Here is a 22,798-nt window from a genome sequence, read left to right as displayed (position 1 = left end):
ATCCACCTTTCCAGCCCTCTCCCATCTCCATCCCCTCTTAGGGAGAAGATCTCCTTGGTCTCCAAATGCTTATCAGCACCCCCCCCATGTGATTCCACCTCTCAGCTCCATCAGAACCCATGGAAATGGAACAGGTCTTCCTGTGGTCTGCACGTGCCGAAAGGTAGGAAGCAGACTACAGCAGAGAGGTGAGGGGTGGGCACAGGGGTGAGGGGCATTTATAGACTCAGGAGGCCACCAGTCCATCCCGCTGCGCCAGCAGGGTTAATTATCCCTGGGCCATCCCTGCTGGGCTGAACTCCAGAGGCACATCTCCTCCAGGCCTGAAATGCCCACCCAGGGCTGGCGGAAGCGGTACTCTTTGCGTGGACTGCTAAGCAAGGGCTCTGCTAGGTATGGTTGTGAAGAGTGACACCAAACGAGGGCAGGGTGGAGGACCCCTTGCCTCCCCCAGCCAAAGGGCCCTCCCTAGGGAGATGCTGGCAGGAGTCCCCCAACTCCAATCTGTGTGTAGGGTTGGTGTGCCAGGCTCTTCCATGCCCAGGGCTCTGTCTGGGTCTTAGCAGGGAGATTTGCCTGACTCTGTAGGTGAAATCAGTGTATCAGATAAAACAGCAATGAAACCAGTTGTGGCCCCGCTAGCCCCTGGGATCCTAGCCCAGCCACCATCCTCTTGGAGCTGGGGAGGCTCTGGCTGGCCTGGGCAGAGGCATCTCTCCAGAGCCAGGCCAGCTGCCCAGGGGGTCGTGGGCATGTGGGATGGACCCCCAGGGGCTATCAGGCACACTTCCGAGCTGGGTGGGCTGCAGCCCCCCGGCCAGTCCAGGCAGCATCTTTGGCCCACAGGGAAGTCCTGGGCAGAGAGCATGGCTGGGGATGCCGGTGGCTGGGTGAATCACCCCCCTGGCTCAGCACCAACCACAGCAGGGCAGCCAGGGGCTAAGGGGGAGTCTGGCTGGGCAGGGAACAGGGAGAGCTGGTGTATTGGAGGGGGCATGGCCAGGGCTGTAGCCTTCACTGCTCTCCAGGGTACCCCCAGCCACCGTGGCCCCAGGGGTCAAATTGGGGAGCTGCACTGGAGGCTGATGTGACCTTCCAGCCCAGCCGACTTATGGCCCATGGGCAGCTCAGGGTCTTGACACCCAAGGAGATGCATGCTCCATGCCAGCCTCATGGACGCACCCCTGGAGCCCCTGGCAAAGCCTAGGCCCTGTCACTAGGCCAAGGGCTCTGTGCTCTTGTTGCCACTGTGGCTGTGGCCAGGCTACAGTGGGAGGGTGCGGGGGCAGGGGTGCCTGGGGGGGGCAGTATGGGGCCTGAGGGCATGGGTGCCAGGGGGGCTGAGTGGGGCCTCTCGGCTGGGCACCTCTGTGGGGGAGCCCTTAGGTGCCCCCCGGTGCCATGAGCCAGCTGCCCCTGCAGACCCTGTCCCTTAGGTGGGTAGGAGCCGTTGGGCTGCGTGCCACCCGCCCCCGTCGGAGCGGGACAGTCCCCAGTGGGGCCCGCCGTGCCCGCCGCTTGGGATCAGCACCCCGGGCTCGGACAGGTCCTTGCTGAGCCCGGCCGCGCCAGCTGCTTGGCTTGGGCGCCTTTGGAGGAGTTTCCAGCCCGCATCAGGGAGAGGGCGCGGGAGCGGGAGAGCCCCGCTCGGCAGCTGAGCAAATCAAGAGCCTTCAGCACCAGCGCGGTGGGCAGCTACTTATGCAAGAGCCGAGGACCGAGAGGCAGAGCCCCTCCAGCACCGGGCGGAGGCAGCAGCTCCCCAGCCAGCGAGCAGGCAGCCCAAGTCCGCTCGCCTCTGCCTGGCTCCGATGGGGAAGTGAGGAAGAGGCTGGCCAGGGAGGGGACCGCTGCTTCCCAGCCGCTAACAGGTCCCCTGCTGCCCAGGTAAGCGACTGCTCTCCATCGGCATCTCCTGCCACAAGCGCCCTACGCTTCCCTTCCCTGTGCCCGCCTGGGCAAAGCAGCCCAGCCCGTCCTGGGGGCTGCAGGAGACTTGGCTCTGCGATGCTGCCCCTTGGGCACCTGCTTGTCTTCCCCAGAATTAAAGGGCTGGTGCTAACCCCTCTCCCCCGTTCTTCCCGGGGTGGGGGATCCGTTGCTTGGTTAAGGCTTGCTAAGCCTACACATCGCCTCGGTGTCTAATCCTGCTCTTCCCGGCAGATGGAAAGACTGGTACGAGATTGTACTGGGAGCCAGGCAGTGCTAGGTGCCGGACACCCACTCCCCATTCTGGCCATTCAGCCTCTTTTAAAGTTGAAATGGGCGGCTGGAGGGGGCGATTCATCCCAGAACTCATTTTATTAGCCCGATCCAGACTCTGAGCCCCCCCTCCCGCAATCTCCCCAGGAGCTCCAGGGCAGCAAAAATCTGCCTCCTTGCTGCTGGCTTGTCTAGGGAAGACGGGGCTGTCTTCTCCGTTTGATGCCAGCCCCAGTGGCCTGGCTGAGCAGGTTTTGCTGCGTTTGAATTATTCAATGTCCTTCGTGGGCAAGACGAAAAAGTCTGAATATGTGAAAAGGGGCTGACTGCTCCGCGTGGCTTTTAATAAACAAAGCGAGCAGGCAGGGAGATTAAAGCAAAGCGCAAAGCGGGGGAGGGAAGAGAAGTGTGAAGGAATCGGGTGAAACAGAGACACTTATTTCCTCCTCTTTCCTTTGCACAGAGTGTAGAGCCCTAATTTAGGGCTTGTACAAAGCAGCCCCCAGCCACACAAGGTAACTTGGAGCCCTCCTTCTCTTTGGCCTCGGTATGTTCTTTGATTTACCCCTCCACCCACACATCACCCCCAAACAAGTGCAGGCTGCGCGGAAACAGGCTGAGGGGACGCAACTGGCAGGGGCGTTTGTTGTTATTTTCTTCCAGTTTTTCAAGCCAGTCACACAATTAACAACTGACCAAATGATCAGAAGTGAATGACTGGCTGAGGGGAAATCTGACCAGGAAACTCAGACTTTCTTTCTTTCTTTCTTTCTTTCCCATTAGAACAATTGAGCCAGGAGCATGGTGGAGTCTCCACCGCTGACAATTTTTAAATCCAGATTGGCTGTTTTTCTAAAAGCTTTGCCCCGGGAATGATCTGGAGGCAGTTCTCCAGCCTGTGCAATACAGGGGGTCAGACTAGCTGATTACAATGGTCCCCTCTGGCCTTGGGATCCAGGAATTTGTGAATTTCCCCTTCACCTCTCTAATTCTTTCTCTCTTTTCTACATGAGAGGGAAGAATACTCGTTCCCAGCTCTAAGTGTGTAGGTCCCAGCAAGGCTCGGAGGTATTTGCTATCTAGCTAGAGCCAGGGGCATGCTAAGAACACAATGCTGTAACATTTAACAAATTCCTAGGGGGAGAAAAGGTGCTCAGTTGCCTTCCAGTTCAAAAGAACTAGCCAGATGAAGTCTGCAATCTAATTCATGTAAAACAAAGTACATTATTTATCGTGCTGTCTCAAAAGCCCAAACTCCTTTCTTTCCAAAAAGTTGAGTCTGTTTTACAAATGGAAGAGAAAAGCTTTAACTCATTCCACTCCATGGATTTCTTTGAATCCTTTAGGGACACTTGTAAGAAAGGCAAACAAGAAATCAGAGCACATTGCTCATTTTTGCTGCTGATGTCTTGTGAATGCTCAATGTGACCAGCTATTCCAAAGAGCAACCTGAATTAACTTGTGTGCATTTAAAATCACCCTGGACAGCCATCCATCAGACAATCACTGACAGACAATCGCCCTCTCATAAAGCAGAGCAGACAGGACGTCTATTTTGGGGCAATTTATCGAATGACTGATGGTGTCAATTAAGCACAGGGCCTATGGAGACTGGGGCTTGCTCTCAGAGTCTCCTTGTATGTTCCATATCTCAGAAAATCACCAAGAAAGGAGCCTGAAGCTGCGATTTCATCTGTCAGGTGAGAAGACTGAAGAGCAACAGGAGAGCTGAATGAATGCTAGTGCACAAGATGTGCAGCGGGTTGGAGGGCGTATTTGTTGTCTTTGCTTTTGCATGTAAACCCCTTGCCTGCTACCTTCACAAACTGGTTGCCACCAATCCCCTTCCAGGCTTGTGTAGAATTTGGAGGTCATCCAATGACTCCAGTACAGCTCTTTGAACAAATACATACAAAGACAAGGACCTAACTACTCCCAGAGGAGTAGGGCTGCCAACTGCGGCACAGTCTCAGGCCCCCAATTCAGGAAAGCATTTAAACATGTGCTTCACTTTAAGTATATGCTCAAAATCAATGGAACTTACAGATTAATAGATTCGTAGTTTATAAGGGCAGAAGGGAGGGTTGTAATAATTTCGTCAGGTCTCCCCTGTAACACAACTCAGAGGACATCCCTGAATTAATTCCTCTGTCAACCAGAGCAGATCTTTTAAGAAAGCCTCCAATCTTGATTTAAACATTGCCAATGCTGGAAAAATCTGGGTACCTTATTTCCACTCTGAATGGATCTAGCTTAAACTTCCAGCCATTGGATCATGTTATACCGTTGTCCGCTAAATTGAAGAGCCCATTATTAACTATTTGTTCCTCATGTGGCACGCGTGCCGAAGGCAGCACACGAGCTGATTTTCAGTGGCACTCACACTGCCCGGGTCCTGGCCACTGGTCCAGGGGGATCTGCATTTTTATTTAATTTTAAATTAAGCTTCTTAAACATTTTTTAAAACCTTATTTACTTTACATACAAAGTTTAGTTATATATTATAGACTTCTAGAAAGAGACCTTCTAAAACATTAAAATGTACTGGCACGCGAAACCTTAAATTAGAGTGAATAGATGAAGACTCAGCACACCACTTCTGAAAGATTGCCGACCCCTGCTATAGACTGTGATCAAGTCACCCCTTAACCTTCTCTTTGTTAAATAGATAGATTGAGCTCCTGGAGACTATCGCTATAAGGCAGGGGTTCAAATCCTTTAATCATTCCTGTGGCTTTTTTTGAACCTTCTCCAATTTATCCACATCCTTCTTGAATTGCAGGCACCAGAACTGGACAGACTATCCCAGCAGGGGTTACACCAGAGAAAAAATATAGAAGTAAAACAACCTCTTTACTTTTACTGGAGGTTCCTCTGTTTATGCCTCCCAGGATCACCTTAGCTCTTTTGGCTACAATGTCATGCTGGGAGCTCATATTCAGCAGATTCTCCACAACAACCCCCAAATCTTTGTCAGAGTCACTGCTTCTCAAGATAGAGCACCCCATCCGGCAAGTATGGCCTACATTCTTTGTTTCCAGATGTATCACTTTGCATTTGGCCATGTATTGTTTGCTTGCACCCACCTTACCAAGCATGCTTAAAGGTAAGCAATTTGTGTCTGCACTGGATGCATGTTTTCCTGCATAGGGATGAGTACATGTATGTGCTCCAGTGTTTTCCTGACCTGGGCCAGATTCTGAGCTGATGTCCATCAGTGCGGTGCCATTAAACTCAAGAGGAGCAGACCCTTTTACACCACTGAAAGCAATGATGCGACGCTGTTCCACATCAGCACAGGATCTGGCCCCTGCTGGCTAGATTAAGTTTTTAGGCTCGTAGGAAGTAAGAATTAAGGAAGTTTTGCATGTCTATGATTATAGGATGGAAGAGCCATTTAATGGGCAAGACTGGGAGGGATAGAGCAGCATGATACTAAATCTGATAGCAGAAAGCTAGGACGCCTGGAGAAGAGAAACGCGCAAGAGAGACTTGAGTGCTGGGCATGGCTGTGATTTGAGAAATGGCTCGGTTTGGACAGGACAGTGACTAAAAGCAGAGCCCAGGTTGAGATGTACGTGGAGAGCTGGACGCAGACACTTCCTTTGTTTCACAGACTTCAGGGCTAGTGGGAAAACAAAGGCAGCTTAGGGCTCTTCAGAATGAATCGATGTGAAGGCAGATGACATCTCGCCTACTACAGCGAGAGAAAGTGACAGAATGGGCCCTAGAGAACCCCAGAATTCCTCCGATGATTTGGGAAGCCAGAGACCTGAGTTTTAGTCTGTGCTCTGCCACCGGCCTGCTGGGGGACCTTGGGCATGACACTTCCCTGCTCTCTGCCTCAGTTTCTCCATCTGTAAAATGGGGATAATGTTGTAAAGCCCTTTGAGTTCTACAGCTGAAAAGTGCTATAGAATAGTTCAGCACCTAGGACAGATCAGTTGTTTTCTGACCCTTCCACACCTGCACTTGTTGGCTGCCACCACCATCTCCCACCCGTGGGGTTGGCTCTCCTTCCCTGCATGTTGTGTCAGCATGGTCGTGGATATGTGCCCTACACCTGCCGTGCACCTCCCCCTGCTGTGCTGCAGAGTGAGAGGCACTGGGACACCTCGGCACACTCACGCCATAGCACACACAGCATAGTGAGGTGACAGCCACCAACAGGAGCAGGACAAGCATCTGCCACCGTGCCAACCCCATGGGTAGGACAAGGCAGACCTGACCGTGATGGGCCGTGGTGCTCGGGGATGGAGTCTGGGTCCCCTTGACACTGAGACGTGAAGGCAAGGACATGGTGCCGGCTGGCCAGGTGCTGATCCGCTCAGTAATGGCAGAAAGGATACGGCTCGCCAGTTGCAGGCACTTAGCGAAAAAAGCAAGCTCTGTCAGCTGCTATTTGAGAGCAAACTTCTGATGCCAGAGCCGACAGTGGCTGTAGGGGCCGGAGCCACAGCTGTAAGCCAAGCAGGTGCCAGTGAAAGCCAGGGCTGCCTGGGATGAGAGGGGCACTCATCTCTGCCCTCGATTATTAGTGCGCTCAGCCCCTGTCAGGAGCCCACAGCCCTGGAGGTGTATGATTTGGAGACACTTTGCCTGAGCACTCCCCACCTCCCTCGTGCTCCCTGTCTGTCTGCCTGGCTGGCCCCGTCTCTCAGCCATTACCACCTTTCAGATTCGATCTCCCATTTCCTGAGCGGTTCTGCTCAGCCATATTTGTGAAAGGCAATAAAGTAATAATTCTGCTTGGATTGCCCGAGCATGCCTCGTTGTGCCATCGCACCGGGGTGCCAGCAAATGCTTAATTTAAGGAAGCCGGCACTATCCTATTTATATCCCATTCAGCCTTCCACTCTGAAGCAACAGGGCTCCAGGCCTAGTGTGCTCAGGGGTGGGGGTGGGGCAGGAAGGGTGGGGCAGGACTGGGGGCTGCGATTAAAGGACCATACCCGGGTTCCAAAGATCAAGGACCTAGTTAGAAATCCCTGGGCTTCTAGGAGTTACCCCTGGGTGCTTATTCTTGCCTGTGCCTGCCATGCTCAGGGTGGCTCTGGGCTGCAGGAGGCACATCATCCTGTCCATTCCGTCCCTGTAGGGCAGGGAAAGGACAAAGGGTGGGAGCCGTGAGTTGCTGCAGATCGCACACACAGTCACTGCCAGGATGGGCTCCTGCATGCAGACTCCAGGACTCCAGGGCAGCCAGCCCGGGAAGCCTTGCCCCAATACAGCAAACGAACAGGGCCGGCGCTACCATTTAGGCGGCCTAGGCAATCGCCTAGGGCGCCAGAATTTTTGGTGGGCGGCATTTTGGCAGAGGGGGCAGCAGGCAGCTCCAGTGGAGCTGCCGCAGTGATGCCTGCGGAGGGTCTGCTGGTCCGCGGCTCCGGTGGAGCTGCCGCAGTCGTCCCTGTGGATGCTTGGCTGCTCGCGTGGCTCCAGTGAACCAGCCGCAGGCACGACTACGGCAGCTCCACCAGAGCTGCAGGACCAGCTCGTGGGGCGGCGAAATTGCCGTCTGCCTAGGGCATTCAAACCCTTAGCGCCGGTCCTGCGAACGAAGGTTGCAAGACTCAGTGCCACACAACACTGTAATTTCAGTGCGCACCAGGCTCTGGCCCTCAATGGCTGCCAGGCCTGGGTTTTCCCAGCTCTCCCACTGACCTGCTGTGCGACCTTTAACAAGTCACTTCCCCCCTCTGGAAGGCGAGGGAGCCAGGGGAGCGAGGACAGTTTACACCCACTGAGGATCTACTCCCTGGGCTGCTTCCCCCTCCCACCACTGTCTGTCTTGTCCAGTTAGATTTAGCTCTGCTGGCCAGTGGCTGGATCTCAATGAGTGGCAGCAGAATGGGACCCCGATCTCAGGTCGAACCCCTCGATGCTACTGTAATGTCAATGCTACTGCTGATAATTGGGTCCCTCTGGGCCTGCACCCCTGAAGAACCAAGAAGGGGTCAAATTGGGAATGGAGCCAAAGGGGAAGAAGAACCAAGCAGACTTTTCTCCTCAGTGCATTTCTGTTGCAACACGATGTAGACAGCAGCCCCATCCCTAGAGAGATCCTCTGGGCTGCCAGTGACATGAAGCAGCACAAACTGAGCTGGAGAGACCCACTGGATTTTGTCTGTGGCCTGGAGCCTGGAAAAGGGCCTGATGTCTATTCAGTGCTGCGCCTCTTGTACCTTCTCCCCTGTGAGGCCGGCTCTGCAGCCACAGGGCGGGGCTGATGCCCACCAGAGAGAGAATCAATTGCCAGCACCAGGTGCAGGTATTGCCCAGAGAGCTGCATTATGGAAAGCAACTGCCACTGGCATCACTGGGCTGCTCTGGTGCTGAAAATTCTTTTTCTTTCTTTCGTTCTTTCTTTCTCATTTCTAGTAGGCCCATCACCATAACACCCAGCCACCATCTATTCCCAGGTGTCCTTCTTCACACTGGAGCCAGGCCTTCCCACCTTTCTCATTAGCATCAAGGCAAGAGGATCAGCACTTCATTAGCGAATCTCCGTGGGATCTGTAGAGCTAGTGCCAAGCGTGTCAGACTTGTGCAACCCCATTCACCTCCTTATGGCCCTGGCTGACTTGTGGGAGACAAGCATGTGTCCCATCCCCCCACTTGGTGTGCTCCACCCACAAACATTGTTCCTCTAATGCCTTCTCCAGAAGTTGAGAGAGGGTCCTGAGGCCTAGCTTAGTGAGCCACAGAGAAGAACGTGTTGTTTGGTGGCTGAAGTGGGATCTGGAACAAGCTTTTCTTATCTCACTGCCACACGACTTTCGGGGCCTGATTCTGCTCTCACTTGCCTCAGTTTTACACCAGTGTCATGACATTGACTTCAGTGGTGGCCACCCCTGATTTACACTGCAGTAACTGAGAGCTGACTCAGACTCTCCTCCACTCCACTTCCCATCCCCCCTTCTCTCTTGCTTGTCAGTGCCTCTTAGCCCCACTCCCTTGGCTAGTCTTTAATGCCAAGAGGCACTTTGGGGACGCAGGACCAGATCCACAATGTGGCTCTGTTGCCTCCAATGCAGATTATATATGTGACTGCCCAGACACTGTGCCAGTTCACACCGGCTGTAGAACCTGCCCTCTCTTTGTGGGGAGGACACTCTGCAAGAGAAGGGGTGCAAGTGGCATTGGCTCTACTGGTTTAACATCAGTATTTAGGCCCAGAGCCAGAGAAGAGCCAAAATCACTGGAACCTGGCCAAGCCACAGGGAAGTGGGGATGCTAGCTCTGCGGCACGTCTGCCTCATCCCTGGGAACACACTGGTGCTAAGCAGGGGCATTCCTCTGGGGAATCTGAGGGCAGAAGTTGATTGATCAGGGGAGCAGCTGCAGTCTGTGACAAGACCTTGTGCTGATTTCCCATTAGATATGGGAAGGCGGCTAACGCTAGACCTGGGTGGAATGTTAGGGTCAAAACCTTTTGGTTGAAAAATTCGTTTTTTCTGTAACAAACCATTTGCTGGAACTGGAATGCAATATTTCAGTTTGATCAAAGCAAAACATTCTGATCAACCCCAAATGAAATCTTTTCAGCAATGCAGAAGAGAATAATGAGGGGGGATTTGATAGCTGCTTCCAATTACCTGAAAAGGGGTTCCAAAGAGGATGGATCTCGACTCTTCTCAGTGGTAGCAGATGATAGAACAAGGAGTAATGGTCTCAAGTTGCAGTGGAGAAGGTTTAGGTTGGATATTAGGAAAAACTATTTCACTAGGAGAGTGGTGAAGCACTGGAATGGGTTACCTAAGGAGGTGGTAGAATCTCCTTCCTTAGAGGTTTTTAAGGTCAGGCTTGACAAAGCCCTGGCTGGGAAGATTTAGTTGGGAATTGGTCCTGCTTTGAGCAGGAGGTTGGATTAGACGACCTTCTGAGGTCCCTTCCAACCCTGATATTCTATGAGTCTATGATTTGGCAGGACATTTTGAAAATGGTTTGGGGTCATTTTGGAATGGGAAAAAAAGGTCAATTGAGGAATTTCCCTTGAAATGGAAAATCCAGTTGCCTTCCAGCTCTAGCTGATGCTGCTCCAAGTGATGGTGTGTTGCCCACCAGCAGGGGGTGATGAGGCACAGCAGCCGGTTAACAGCACCCAGCCTGTTTGGGAGAGGAATTGAAGAACTGCTGGAGGATTTTCCAAGGAGGCAGAAGCGGACAGTGACCAGAGTGGTGTTTAGCCTGGACACTTGAGCTAATGCCCCTGCTCTTCTGAAAAACCTCCAGAGGACTCCACTGACTATGGCTGGTGGCCAGGACCTGGGCTTGATGTCTCACACTAAAGACAACAGCTCAGTGTCCCCTACTGGGTGTTGGCTCCTCTCTTCGGGAGAGAGGCTCACTAACCCTGCCTGCTGCTTGCTCTGCAGAGTTTCCTTAAGACAGGTATTGGCCAGACCCAACCCGCCTTCAGTTGACACAACCTTCGGCTGTCGTTTGGGGTCACCCATTCAGGGCATGGCTTATCAGCTGGAATGGTGTCTACCTCCAACCCTGACTCTTGGGAGACCCTGCTTCATAGCTGGTCCATGTCATTTCAGGAGCAGGGAAGCCTGCAACTGTCTCCCTTTTGGCTGTTTTGTCTCTGGGTATGTTTACATTGCAATTAGAGCTGGCTCAGGTTGCAGGGCTGTTTAATTGTGGTGTAGATGCTGGGGCTCAGGTTGCAGCCCTTGCTCTAGGACCCTCCCACCTTCAGCCCAAGCCTGAACCTCTGTGCTGCAATTAAACAGCCCCTGAGCCTGAGCCTGAGCCTGAGCCAGCTGCAGGTTTAATTGCAGTATAGATCTAGCCTCTGTAGTCAGCAGTCTTCTTCCTGCTCCCCACCCCTTCCTGTGAGGGGCTTTCCCTTTTTCAGCTCCCCTGCTCCAAGCCATACAGGTGTGCCTGGTTAGTGCTGGCTGAGTCCAGATGAGCTTATTAGCCTCCTCTCTGCTAGAGGCCTGAGAACATCTGTGAGTGTTTCTGTGTGTACATGTCTATGCGTGTGCATGGACACAGATGGAGTGACGAATCCAAGACAGTGTTCTGTGAGTTAAATAGGTCAGTCCGATACCCAGGAAAATCCAAACTGGCTGCGGTCGTCTTGCTCGGTCCATGATTGTTTCATGTTACTGCTAAATTGCCGGCAGAGTTTAGCATTTAACTATTCATAGGCTGATCCTCTTTGCAACTGGCCTGCTCCACACATGGGTTTCATACCCGGATCACTCTTTCCCTGAGGGGTGAGAGTTCTTGAGCAGAAAGTTATGCCAGTACAGCCTTTAGTGTGGACATGTTATATTGGCATACGAGGGGGCCTACTCCAATATAGGTGATTGCCCCTTCCTGTATGCACCGTTATATTGGTATCATTACCTCCACATGAGGGGGTTGTATTGCTTAAACTACCCCAATACTGTTAAAGGCAACAACACCCTTTGTGTGTAGACAAGTCTGCATGATCGTTTACAGCATAAGAAGTGGAGAGCAGAGAAGCCTGCTGCCAGCTCCTTGCATTCAAGCATGTGAGGGAAGGGGGTTCAGGTTGGCGAGAAGAAGGAGGGAGAAAAGTGGAGTACAGAGGAGAAAGAAAAGCTAACTGGAGAGAAATCCTAGAACCAAAGGGTTAGAAGGGCCTGCAAGGGTCATCTGGTTTAACCCCCTGCCAAGACGCAGGATTTGCTGTGGCTAAACCATCAAATCCTGGGAGATCCACTGTTTTCATTTCACAGAGACCCAGGAGGGCATTCTGGTCAGCTTCTGTTCTCGGCTCTGTGTTTACTGGCCTGCTGCTGCTGTTTCCTGCCCCTAGTGGGTGCCTGGCTGCAAAAGAGAAGAGCTGCTTGGAAAAGGCTCCCATCCATTTTTAACCAGGAATTTTGAAAAAAATTAATTAAAAACAATTCCCTACAAAAAAGAGTTCCATTATTTTGCTGGAAAATGGATGTGTTTTCAGGTTTCAAAACCTGCTTTTGTCAGCCAAATATTGTTTTTTAAAAACTGAAATATTCTACTTGAAAGATTTTCAGCTGAGAGCTTCTTGTTGGGGTGCAGGGAAGGAAAATATTTATTGAAAATCCTGTAAAAATTGTTCATTTTGGTCAAGAAGCTATTTTTCCTTCTAAAGCCATTTTCCAACCTCCTCTACATCTCGGTAACTTGGTGGCTAGTTGTTCCATTGCATCTGCATCCAGCCCACTTGTGGGTGCAAATCCCAGTCTGTCTACACACACCCCTGACCTTGGGGGCATTATGGTTTTACCCATCCCTGTGTGAGTCACTGGCAGCAGCACTGAACTTAGGACTCCTGGATCTTAATGCCTATATTGAGTGAGCTGAAGGGCCCAGTTCTCTTAGCCAAGGTTATTGCAGGCTATTTAACCTCTATTTGTGGCCCAGCCACTGCTAGAGGGGGACAGAGCACTACACAAAGTGAGGGTGCAACCACAGCACCCCTCCTGTGAAAACTTGCTCCAGTATCTCCCAGCAAGATCATCTCATGGAAGTACACTATCCAATTGAAGACAATGCAAGGGTAGCGCCTGGGCTCTGGACAGTTTGGCTGGCTGGTGTTTTCTTCATGCTGTAGAACATGGTGACGCCCTCAGTTCCTGGGAGGAGCGTGCGCTGGGAGCGCTGGGGGGGAGCCGGATTGTGTGCCCCGCGTGGCTCGGTGGAATTCAGCCGACAGGTCGGAGGAGCCGGGGCCTGTCTGTCAGCAGGCAGAGAGCTGCCTGTTTGCAAGTTGTAAACATTTATAATTGACAAGCCTTGTAGGAAGAAATGTGTAAACAGCAAGGAGTGCGAAAGGCGTGTGATTGGGGGTGAGCTGAGCAGGTGTTTGCAACTCAGAGTGCATTCAAACAAACAGCACAGCAAATGGGGATGTGTGAAGTCTGAGGAAAGCAGAGACTCCACTCCTAACCGAGCACATGATTCCCTTGGAATTGTCTGTGCGCACGTAATATCTCGAGAAGCACAAGCAGGGTCAAAGGTTCAGTTCACTGCATTGTCTGCAGCACAGGTGTAATAGATCGTCTGTATTAGGCTTAGCCCTCATACAGTCTTTCTCATGCATGGGTCTCAAAGCACTTTACAAAGGAGGCTGAGTATGATGAGAGTATAACTATACATATGGGTAAACTGAGGCACAGTAAATACTCTTCTTTTGGGGTGTTTGGCGTGGGGGGGAGGAGTGCTGGATAAAGCATTGCCCATGAGTTAAAGAAGTCAGCATAGGTACCAGGAAGCTGGACATCTACATGAAGAGAATAGAGCAGGTTGGCACCGGGTGTTTAGATGCCCCCCTCTGACAACTGCCCTGGGAGAGATTCATAGATGCTAACACCAGAAGGGACTATGTGATCATCTACTCTGACCTCCTGCCTGGCACAGGCCAGAGAACTACCCCAAAATAACTCCTAGAGCAGCACTTCTAGAAAAACCTCCAATGTTGACTGAGAAATTGACAATGATGGGAAATCCTCCCTGCACCCCGCCCCCCCGCCCTTGGTTAATTACCCTCACTGTTAAAAACTTCTGCCTTATTTCCAGTCTGAACGTATGTAGCTTCAGCTTCCAGCTACTGGATCACATTCCACCTTTCCCTGCTGGACTGAAGAGCCCATCAGCAAATATTTGTTCCCCATGTAGGTACCGTGCTAGGCTGACCTTATGGGCATTGCATTGCAATCCGAGGTGTGCCGATTGCATCTCTCCACATCCCTAAGCTGGCTGTGATCTAGCTAGTTCCAGTGATGGTGGAGCTGTGCTAGCACGGTTTGGACACCCAGGGCAGGTACTTCAGTGGCACACAGCTTCACTGACGATGTTCCAGTAACTGGATCAAAGCTAGCTCAGGGATGTCTACACATGCTGCAGTTGCATCTTGGAGTGCATTGAGGGCACACCATAGACAGTCTGAGTCCTCTAGATCCCACCTCCCAACCCAGCTTTCCGACTCCCACTGCCATAGGGCCAAAGTATTTATGGCCACAGAAGGAGTTACAGCTGCCCTGTGCCACTGGCCAGCTCTTGCCATGGAAATGGGCATTTGTGGGCAGCACTTCTACTCTCTCCTATCCAGGGCTGGCTTGGAGAAAGGGAGGAGTGGGGAAAGCAAGGGACAGGCTGGGGAGCCAGGGGGAGGGGGAGAGCTGGTTTTTGGCTGTGTCAGCGTTCTGAGCTGTGCATTGCCCTTTCCTCTGGCAGTGGATGATGGTGCTGGGAGCTGACAGGAACAGCCCTGCTGTTCTCTGCTGGAATTTCACCAGTGGGAAACAGCCCTCCCACACACACACAACCAACCCAAACAGAGTGTTCTGTCCAGTGAACCTAGTGGCCGTGACACATGCCAGGGGCTACGGAGTCGTGACTCCCTCCAGGCACGCTGTGGGAACTTTGCAGTGGTTCTACACAGTCAGATGCAAAAGGCCGAATGGAGTGGTAAACCAGTAGTGGTCTGAGAGCTGGGAAGGGAGGATGAGCCCTGCTGTACCATGGGGAACACAGGTGTGGCCTGACCAGAAGGAACCTAGAAGCCTAATGGCTTATATGTGTATTATAGTCGCACCAGGGAGTCACTTCTGAGATCAGCCCCTGCCTCAAAGAGTTTACAGTCTGAATAGGCAAAGGGTTGCTGGGGAAACTGAGGCATGGAGGGGCAGGGACTTGCCCGCACTCACACAGCACAGCAGCGGTAGAGCTCAGCCAGAAGTCAGGTCTCCTGACTCCCCCAGTGAAACATTCAAACGCTAGACTGTAACACAGACACCGAGCGAGTGAGAGGAAGCTGTGGGGAGGGAGTAAGCAGTGAAAGGCTCTCCATGAATAATGCATGCGATGAATTTAGCCTCTTTTCCTGCTTGAGGAATCCCCATGAGCAAATCACCATTGCCTTGCATTCATTTTTTGCTTGAAGTTATTCAGTGGTGAGGTTTTTTTGGTTGGTTTTGTTTGTGGGTTTGTTTTTTTGCAAGCTCCCTTTAAGTGAGAGGGCTGGTAAGGGAGAGGTGAGTGCATCGGGCTGGCTGCAGGTGGAACACACCCAGTGCAGAAAACTGGAACAAGGACAAGGCACTGCTCAAGCCCTGAAAACAAGGCTTACGAGAAAGTGAAGTGGGGTCCGGATCTTGTTCTGGACCTGTGGATTTCCTCCATTTCAGCAGAGTTGATTGCTGTGAATGGGCAGATGTCACATAGTATCACTTCTGTTCCCTGATTGGATCCGTACCTCTGGCATGTGAACACACACGCATGTGTGACATTTATGTTCATTGTTCCTAACAATGACACTTAGCTGCAGGGATCTATGAGTGGGGAATGGTCCCACTGCCTCAGGTGAAGTCAATCCATTTAAACACTGCATTGGATTTCAGTGTCTTCCCAGCTCTGATCCTGACGTGCTTGTACCAGGGGAGCCTTCACCAGCCCTGGACGAATGAGTCCTGGCATAGGACTTTTCCTACTGAAGCCACTGGCAAACCCCCCATTAACGTCTATGGAGGTGAGATCAGAACTAACAGAGAGACCAGTGATGGTGCCTCATTCTGGTCTGCACAAGAAGAATTATCCAATTAATTAATTAGACTTGGGCAGAAGTGCTGTCAACTTTTTAAAATGAAAAATAGCCTTTTTTTAAATAAATTTGGGTTTTTTTCAAGAAAACATTTTTCATTCTGAATTTTGTTTTTTCAACAAATAAACCCCCAAATGGACTTTTTTTCTTTTGTTTTTTGGTTTTTAGTAAAAACGTGAGGCAATATGTTTACCAAAACCCAAACAATTGTTGGCTTTTAAATTTTCATGGGAAAACTTAAACATCGGGTAAAATAATCTTCCCAAAAAGCTGGGGAGAAAAATCCCAGGCGTCTGTCAAAACTGTCCACAGAAATCCTTGTCATTGCATGACCCAGCTCTGTCAGTCATTCACTATTAGCCATTCAAAATGGATGTATTCTGACAAGTGCAACACAGAGGTAGCCCAGCAGCCAAGCTCTGATATACTGCAAGCTTCTTTCCAGTGTTAGGAACTTGCTGCTAGAGCTGGACAAAAATCTGGAAATCATTTCCTGGAAATATTTATTTGAATTTGCAACTGAATTAGCTTCAGACATTTTTGGTCTGCTCATTTTCCATGAATGTTTCAGCCATTGAGTCTTACTGCCTATGGGTGTGCAAGGGGGCTGTTGATCCCATACTGAGATTTAGTGGGGTTTTCTTGGTTGGCCCTCTCCCAATATCAGGAGAAAGGGGAAGGGCTGATAAGGAGTCAGGATCCTGGGGCTGACAGGTCCCCAGGCCACCAGGAAGAAGCCAGCGCTCTAGTCAGCTAGATTGACTGATGAAGAAGTCGAGAGCTCAGGGCCTGTCCTCCATGTGAGCTGTGGCTGCCAGAGCAGCAGCCGGAGAAGCATCAGTGTAACAATGGTGGGTTGAGTTTCCTGTTCTCACTGCAGGGTTGTGTGCGCTGGTCTAAGGGGAGAGGGAGAGATGGTCCCCTCCCAAAGAGAGAGAGAGAGACCCTGAAGTACCAGATCCAGAAGGGGACGTGGCCTGACAGGAGGCCAGAACAAAGGTGGTGCACAGGTTCTGGCACACAGAGTCCACACCCAGCCTGGGGGCATGCCTCCGGCAGCACATCCAGGTCCAGGAACAAGACCCCGGACTTGTGAACTTCTTGTCGTAAAGTCCAGACTGCTGTATGGAAGCTTGGCCAAGCTGTTTGCTGATGCTGTGAAGGATTCTTTAATCCCCAAGGAAACTGTTTTGGTGTAAATATGTTGTATATGTGGCTACGTGATTACGGGTTAAAAGGGTGACAAGTGAGTTGGGAGTATCATGGGGTAGGGGACCCCTGTTCCTGCCCAGAGTTCTCCATGAAGAGACTGAGGTAAACACCTAGGAACTCCTGGGCTCAGTCCTCCCTGTTTAGTCCTTTTTAGATGGGACAGGGAGGGAAAGTCAAAGTGGGCAGGTACAGGGGTGCAGTGAATCAGGACAAGGACTCAGCTCCTGTCATGGCTTGGTTCAGCTGGGGTACAGTGTGTCGTACCATCTGGAGTAGCTCATCACTGTGAGTGCCTACCACAGAGCAGACTGTCAAAAGCAAGGCCAATGCCCCAAACTGGTGGTATGTTCTAGAATTAGATTTCACAAACCCAAACTCCCAAAGTCCTGCAATAGTCTTATAATGAAGTCACAGCCAGTCCCCTAGGCACTCCAGTCTACCTTGCCACCCAGGCAGGCTGGACAATGATAAATAGTCACACCACAAAATCACAAAATATTCAGGTTGCACCTAGTCCCAAGAGACCAGTCACTCACCCAGGTTAATTTCTATCCCAGATCTCACAGCAAAGACAATGCTGCTAGGCACAGGGGTGTACACAATGTAAACGTGCTGGGACATTCTAATAGGATATGGATAAGTGCTACCAAGGTATGCAGCAGCCCATTAGTTTTCAGGAAGTTTGAACACAAAAAATTCTGATCTAGTTAACAATCACTTTGATCTAGACTAATACACCAGTGAGTGGCCCTGGTTTCTAGCAGTGAGTTTGTCAGGTCTCAGCTGATGTCCAGGCCTTGGGCAGTTCTGACACTTGGCTTACCAGCGTCACGCTGTGTCCCTAGAGAAATAACCCTATGAGAGTGGGACAAGTGCCCAGCTTGTAGGTAGGCATGTGCATGTAATTCTCTCCCTCTCTCTCTCACACGCACACACAAAACTAGGCCAAAAGAACATTGTTAAGGTTGCAAAGTCAAGCCCTGGAAAGTTAGCAAATGCATGAATGAAGGTTGCCTCTTCAACCTGAATTCAGTTCCTTTGTGTGTATGCACAGAACCCCTGCATTATTCAGGGCACAGAATGGAGCACGGGTAGTCAATTATTTTTTGTTAAGGTCCAAATTTCTTGGTTAAAGTCCAGAATCCATAGAAAATAATAATAAAAATCCCTAATAACGATCATAAGAAGGAAATGAAAGCTTTTGGGGTCCATTCAAAAGTGTCTAGCAGTCCAGATTTGGCCCGTGGTCCACCTATTGACAACCCCTGGAACAGAGGTTGCTCACTGAATGAGCAGCTGTTTCATATTTTTTCTCTCCTCATTGTTCAGAGTGTGGCCCCTGCCTTATTTCCTGCTCACTGTTCAAACACTGCTCTGAAGCCAGAATTACAGGTTGTCTCATGGGCTGCGCTGCGGTGCTCATCACTGAGGACGTTGCAAACATTCATTAAAGGGAGGGGGTATTGTTTCCATTTTACAGATGGGGAACTGAGGCACACAGAGAGATTAAGGTCAAAAGTATCTACTAATGTTGGGTGACCAGATGCCAAGGGGCTGATTTTCCCGGAGTACTCAATGTCATATAGCACTTCTGAAGTGAGACGCACACAGTGACCACATGTGAACTGCTTGATTCAGATGACTTGCCCAGCATGACACAGGAACTCTGTGGCAGAGGCAGAGTTAGAATCCAGTTCTCCAGCGCAGTGCTCACCTGCCTTAACCAGTTCCTTCACTGCACAACCCTCATTCACTCGCAGTGAGGTCCGGGCGCTAGTATTGCTATCCTCTGTGTGGACCAGCACTGGGATCTTGCCAGTGGGTTTCCCAGACACTTGCTGTCAGCAGAGGAATGGTGGGTTTCATTCCAGGCTCCAGAGGGCAGTGTTCTCTAGTGGCCACAGATCTTTCTACCCATTCCCCATCAAGCTTGACCCCTTCAGCCCTGTCCCCCCAGCTTGTCTTTGTCCCAGTCCTGTGTCTTCCCCACCCTGCCTCCTCATCCCAGTCTCACCTAGGCAGTCCCAGTCTCCATCCCTCAAGCTTCTCCTCTCAGTCCAAGTCACCTTACCCCTCTCCCAGTCTTTCACCCCAACCCCAGACTGCTTGCCCAGCCAGTCTCAGTTCCTCCATCCAAGCTCATCAGCTGATCTGTCTCTTTCCTTCCGTACCTGGCCTCCAGTCCCAGTCTCCCTCCACAATTTCCTCATCCAATCTGTTTAATTTCTCTGCGCCATCGCTCCTCTCCTCTGCCAGCTTCTTGTCCCAGTTTCTTTGCCCTACCACTCCCAATTCTCCCCCAAACCCTGCCTTCTCATCAGCTCTATCTCCCTTCCCCCATAGCTCCTCCCCACCCTGGGTCCCAGTCTCCTTGCCCGGCTATGCCAGTCTCCCCTGACTCCTCATATGATCTCAACCTCACCCATCCCACTGCTTCCCGATCCACTGCCCCTGTTTCCCTACATGACTCCCACTCTGTCTCCTTTCCTAGCCACTCTCAACTTCCCTCCATCCTAACTCCCAGTCTGTGTCCCCCTCCCAGTCACCAGTTTCCAGTCCCAGTCTCGCCCCAACTTCTCTTGGCTTCTTCTCCCAATCTGCTCTGCTCCCCCCACCCCCACACCTTCTCCCTCAGCTCGGGCACTTGTCCCCTCTGTACTCAAGTCAAGTCCTCCTCTGTGCTGACCAAGCCCAGAAGGGGGATCTCCAATTGCAGGGAAAGTCCAGCTTCACCCCTGCAGCCCTGGGCTGAAGGATGACCAGTGAGGGTGGTATGGACTTTAGAAAAGTTCTAGCAAGTCTCCACTGAGCATATGCGAACTGTGACTTTTTTTTTTTTTTTTTTTTTTAAGGCTTATCACTTGGCCAATTTTGGGTGTATTCTCACTGGAATGGCGAAAGGCACGTCCTTGACACAAAGGCCACCCCTCTGTTGAATGTCAAATCCCTGCTCAAAAGGGTGGATGCTAAAGTGTCTCAAAGAAAAGGGCACCAGGATTTTTTCAATCTAGGTAAAACAATGTATTTTTCTTTTGCCTCATTCTCAGAAATGGCTGGACTGTTTTTGCTGATGTTGGTATGGGAAATTTCAGCCCAAATGGTTGAAGTCTGGCAAAGAGGCAACTGAAAACAGGGTCTTATAATGGGAAGGATCAGGCAACCCTTACTATATAGACAGATAGCCTCTCATGAGACTATTTGTGGAAGCCAAATTTTAAATTTCCTTGTGGAAAGTCTTGTCTCAAAGTGCTTGCATTTGTCCATCGCAGGGAGAGGACCAACACCACATGACTTGTTTGAGCAACAGCAAGCAAGAGAGCTGGAGTCTCAAATGTTTGTTGCCATCGGCCCATAGTGTAAATGGAGATGCAATAGGCCGAGTAAGTGGGAGCAATGAATATGTTCAAGGAAGGCACTTTAACCAAAGTGGGGTTGAGGGGAGACGGGGGCAGCTCCCATCCCGCGACAGATGCCAAGGAAGCGCATGTGTAAGATCCTTCAGCTCATCTGCTCTGCATCACCCAAATTATACCCTCCACAGTGCTGTTCCCTCTTCAGGGGCTTGAAGTGTTGGATTTAAATAATTGCAGCCAGCTCCTGCTGGCTGCCTTCCAGACATCATTTAACACTCACAACGACTGGATCAGACGCTGTAGGCTTCCAGCCTCCCGGGGGTAAACAATTAAACCCACTAATCAATAGCTCGCATCACCTTTCACTTCCCGCATCTGTTTCCTTTCCAGGTACTGACATTGTAATTCCTCCCGCCCGCCTCCCCTGAAGCTTCCAAGTTGTGCTGCTTCACTTTCGGGCAGCGCCTCAAGCAGGATTTGCAGGGACACCAGGACAGAAACCCCATCCAGAGAGGGAAATCCCACTGCTCCAGATCTGGGATGCGAGTGGAGGGAGATCCAGGGGGTGCAGTATGCATGGCTGGCTCTCTTGTGGTGGTTATTCGGCCATGCAGTTATCAGGTTTTTTTTTGTTCTGTTTGTGTTAAAATGATCCAGGGAAGTGGCACAGCAAAAATGGCTGGTATTTGGAGTGTTAAATATATTCGGCTAGATTCTCTGTTATGATCTGACCCTTTTTTCACTGCTCAGGTTGCTTGGAGGGGCCAGATTCTGGCAACAATTTAGCATCTGTGAATTACCCTGATGGAATGGGGGACACCTCTTGGGCATAAATACCATGAAGCTGATTACTGAACCAGCCATCCTGCTACCCCAGCATAGGGGGAAAGTGTGTGGCTACACTGAATGGGGGAGGGGTTCTGATGGAACTCTGTTCCCCTCTGTTCTTAGGGACCAAAGTAGCATAAGTTAGAACCACCTATGGACAGTGCTAACTTCCTCCAGGATTGGCTCAGACCAGCCTGCAGGATCAGGAAGACAGACCCCAGCTCCTTGATGTCCCTCACCACTCTCCTGGCCCATGATGTATATTTTTAGGGATGAAATTTGGGAGTGGGACCGGAGGGGCAATTGTGCTGCAAACTGGAATTTTGTTGTTATGGATCATTTTCCTGAGGAGCGTTACTGTTGAAATCAGCATCTAACTTGACCAGGTCGACATCCCCTCAGTGTCATCGGCAGGGTGGGTGACATGGTGTCATGTTCAGGATCGACGCTAACTTTTAAATGCTAACATTTGTGTATGGTGGCAGGAGGTCGGTGGGCTCCCAGTGGAGCTAGCGGTCAGTGCTCCACGGGCGGCCAAGCAAGGGTTAGTGGAAAGCTGAAAGGCTAACATAAAAATATCTGAGCGTCTGATTTTCCGATCAGCTGGTGGGGCAATGGCAAAGGGCTTCGGGTGGTGATGGCCAGCGATGGAGCGGTGGGTGGAATATTTGAAAATCAGATTGTTTGGAAGTGAATCCTAATTTTGGTCCCTGGAAGGAAAATAGACATGTGTTTAACCAGATTTAAAGAGACACTGGAACTTGAAAGCTTGTCATGACTTGGAAGTCGTTTCCAATGCTACCGAATCTTTCAGCCAGTCACTGTGGTTTGAGGATCCCTCTTGCCTGGTCCGATCCTTTTCTCTCCTTTGCTTCTGTGGGCAAGAGCTGCACAAGCAATAGGGGAAATGGAGATTAGGCTGATTATGGGTCCTCGCTGAAGCTGAGCCACGCCGTTTGCTGCCATAGAAGTCATGGGGCAAGGGCCTCTGCTCCAGCCCCTCCACACCATGTAAAAGGGCCAGAGTCGGGTGACAAGGCTGTGAAAGCCCCAGTCTGATCCTTGGGAGGATTTCCCAGCACGGGCCCTGGGGCATGCAGCCGTGAAGCTGTCTTCTGAGGACTCTCATGCAAGACCATGCAGGCTGGGGGCAGACAGGGCATGTTTGTGGCAGGGCCACAGTGCACATAATGTGAAGATGCTGAGCTGCAGTGCAGCCACAGGGCAGACTGGGGAGACTGCCTTAATTTAGGCCCCCTGAGCTGTCTAAATTAGGCTGGGGCATCTGCAAGTCCCAGAGTAGCCCAGGATCGGGAGGGCACAGAAATAGCTTAGAGCCACCTTACTTGCCTGCCTTTGGGCTCGGGGTTCTGTGCTGAGCTGTTAAGAGCCGCAGCCCAGAATCACACCCAGTGGGAGTAAAGCTGTGCCAATCCGGCCCTAAATGATGCTGTGACACACAAAACGCTGCCAGTAGACAAACTGCAAACACCGAGATGTTTGTTCTCTAATCTGCTTCAATTACAGTGATCAGAGGAGTCACTTGTTCCAACAATCTGCAAAAAAACCCGTAGACAGCTCTGTAGGGCCAGATTCCCAGCTGATTACCCATTTGAAGCTGATGGATCCCATGTCT

At 51.1% G+C, this 22,798-nt stretch overlaps 1 protein-coding gene across 1 annotated transcript in view; it reads left to right on the top strand.

The window, feature by feature from the left end:
• The first annotated feature begins 1,717 nt into the window (after window positions 1-1,717).
• The window catches only part of GRM2 (glutamate metabotropic receptor 2), a 69,041-nt gene continuing 47,960 nt past the window's right edge, over window positions 1,718-22,798 (top strand). Inside the window, exon 1 of the mRNA XM_032791157.2 lies at window positions 1,718-1,887. The gene's annotated coding sequence lies outside the window, so the exon portion shown is untranslated. The remainder of the gene's footprint in view (window positions 1,888-22,798) is intronic.

The sequence above is a fragment of the Chelonoidis abingdonii genome, chromosome 16 (genome assembly GCF_003597395.2).
Source record: "Chelonoidis abingdonii isolate Lonesome George chromosome 16, CheloAbing_2.0, whole genome shotgun sequence".
Classification (NCBI taxonomy): Eukaryota; Metazoa; Chordata; order Testudines; family Testudinidae; genus Chelonoidis; species Chelonoidis abingdonii.
This window is presented reverse-complemented; position numbering and strand designations above follow the sequence as displayed.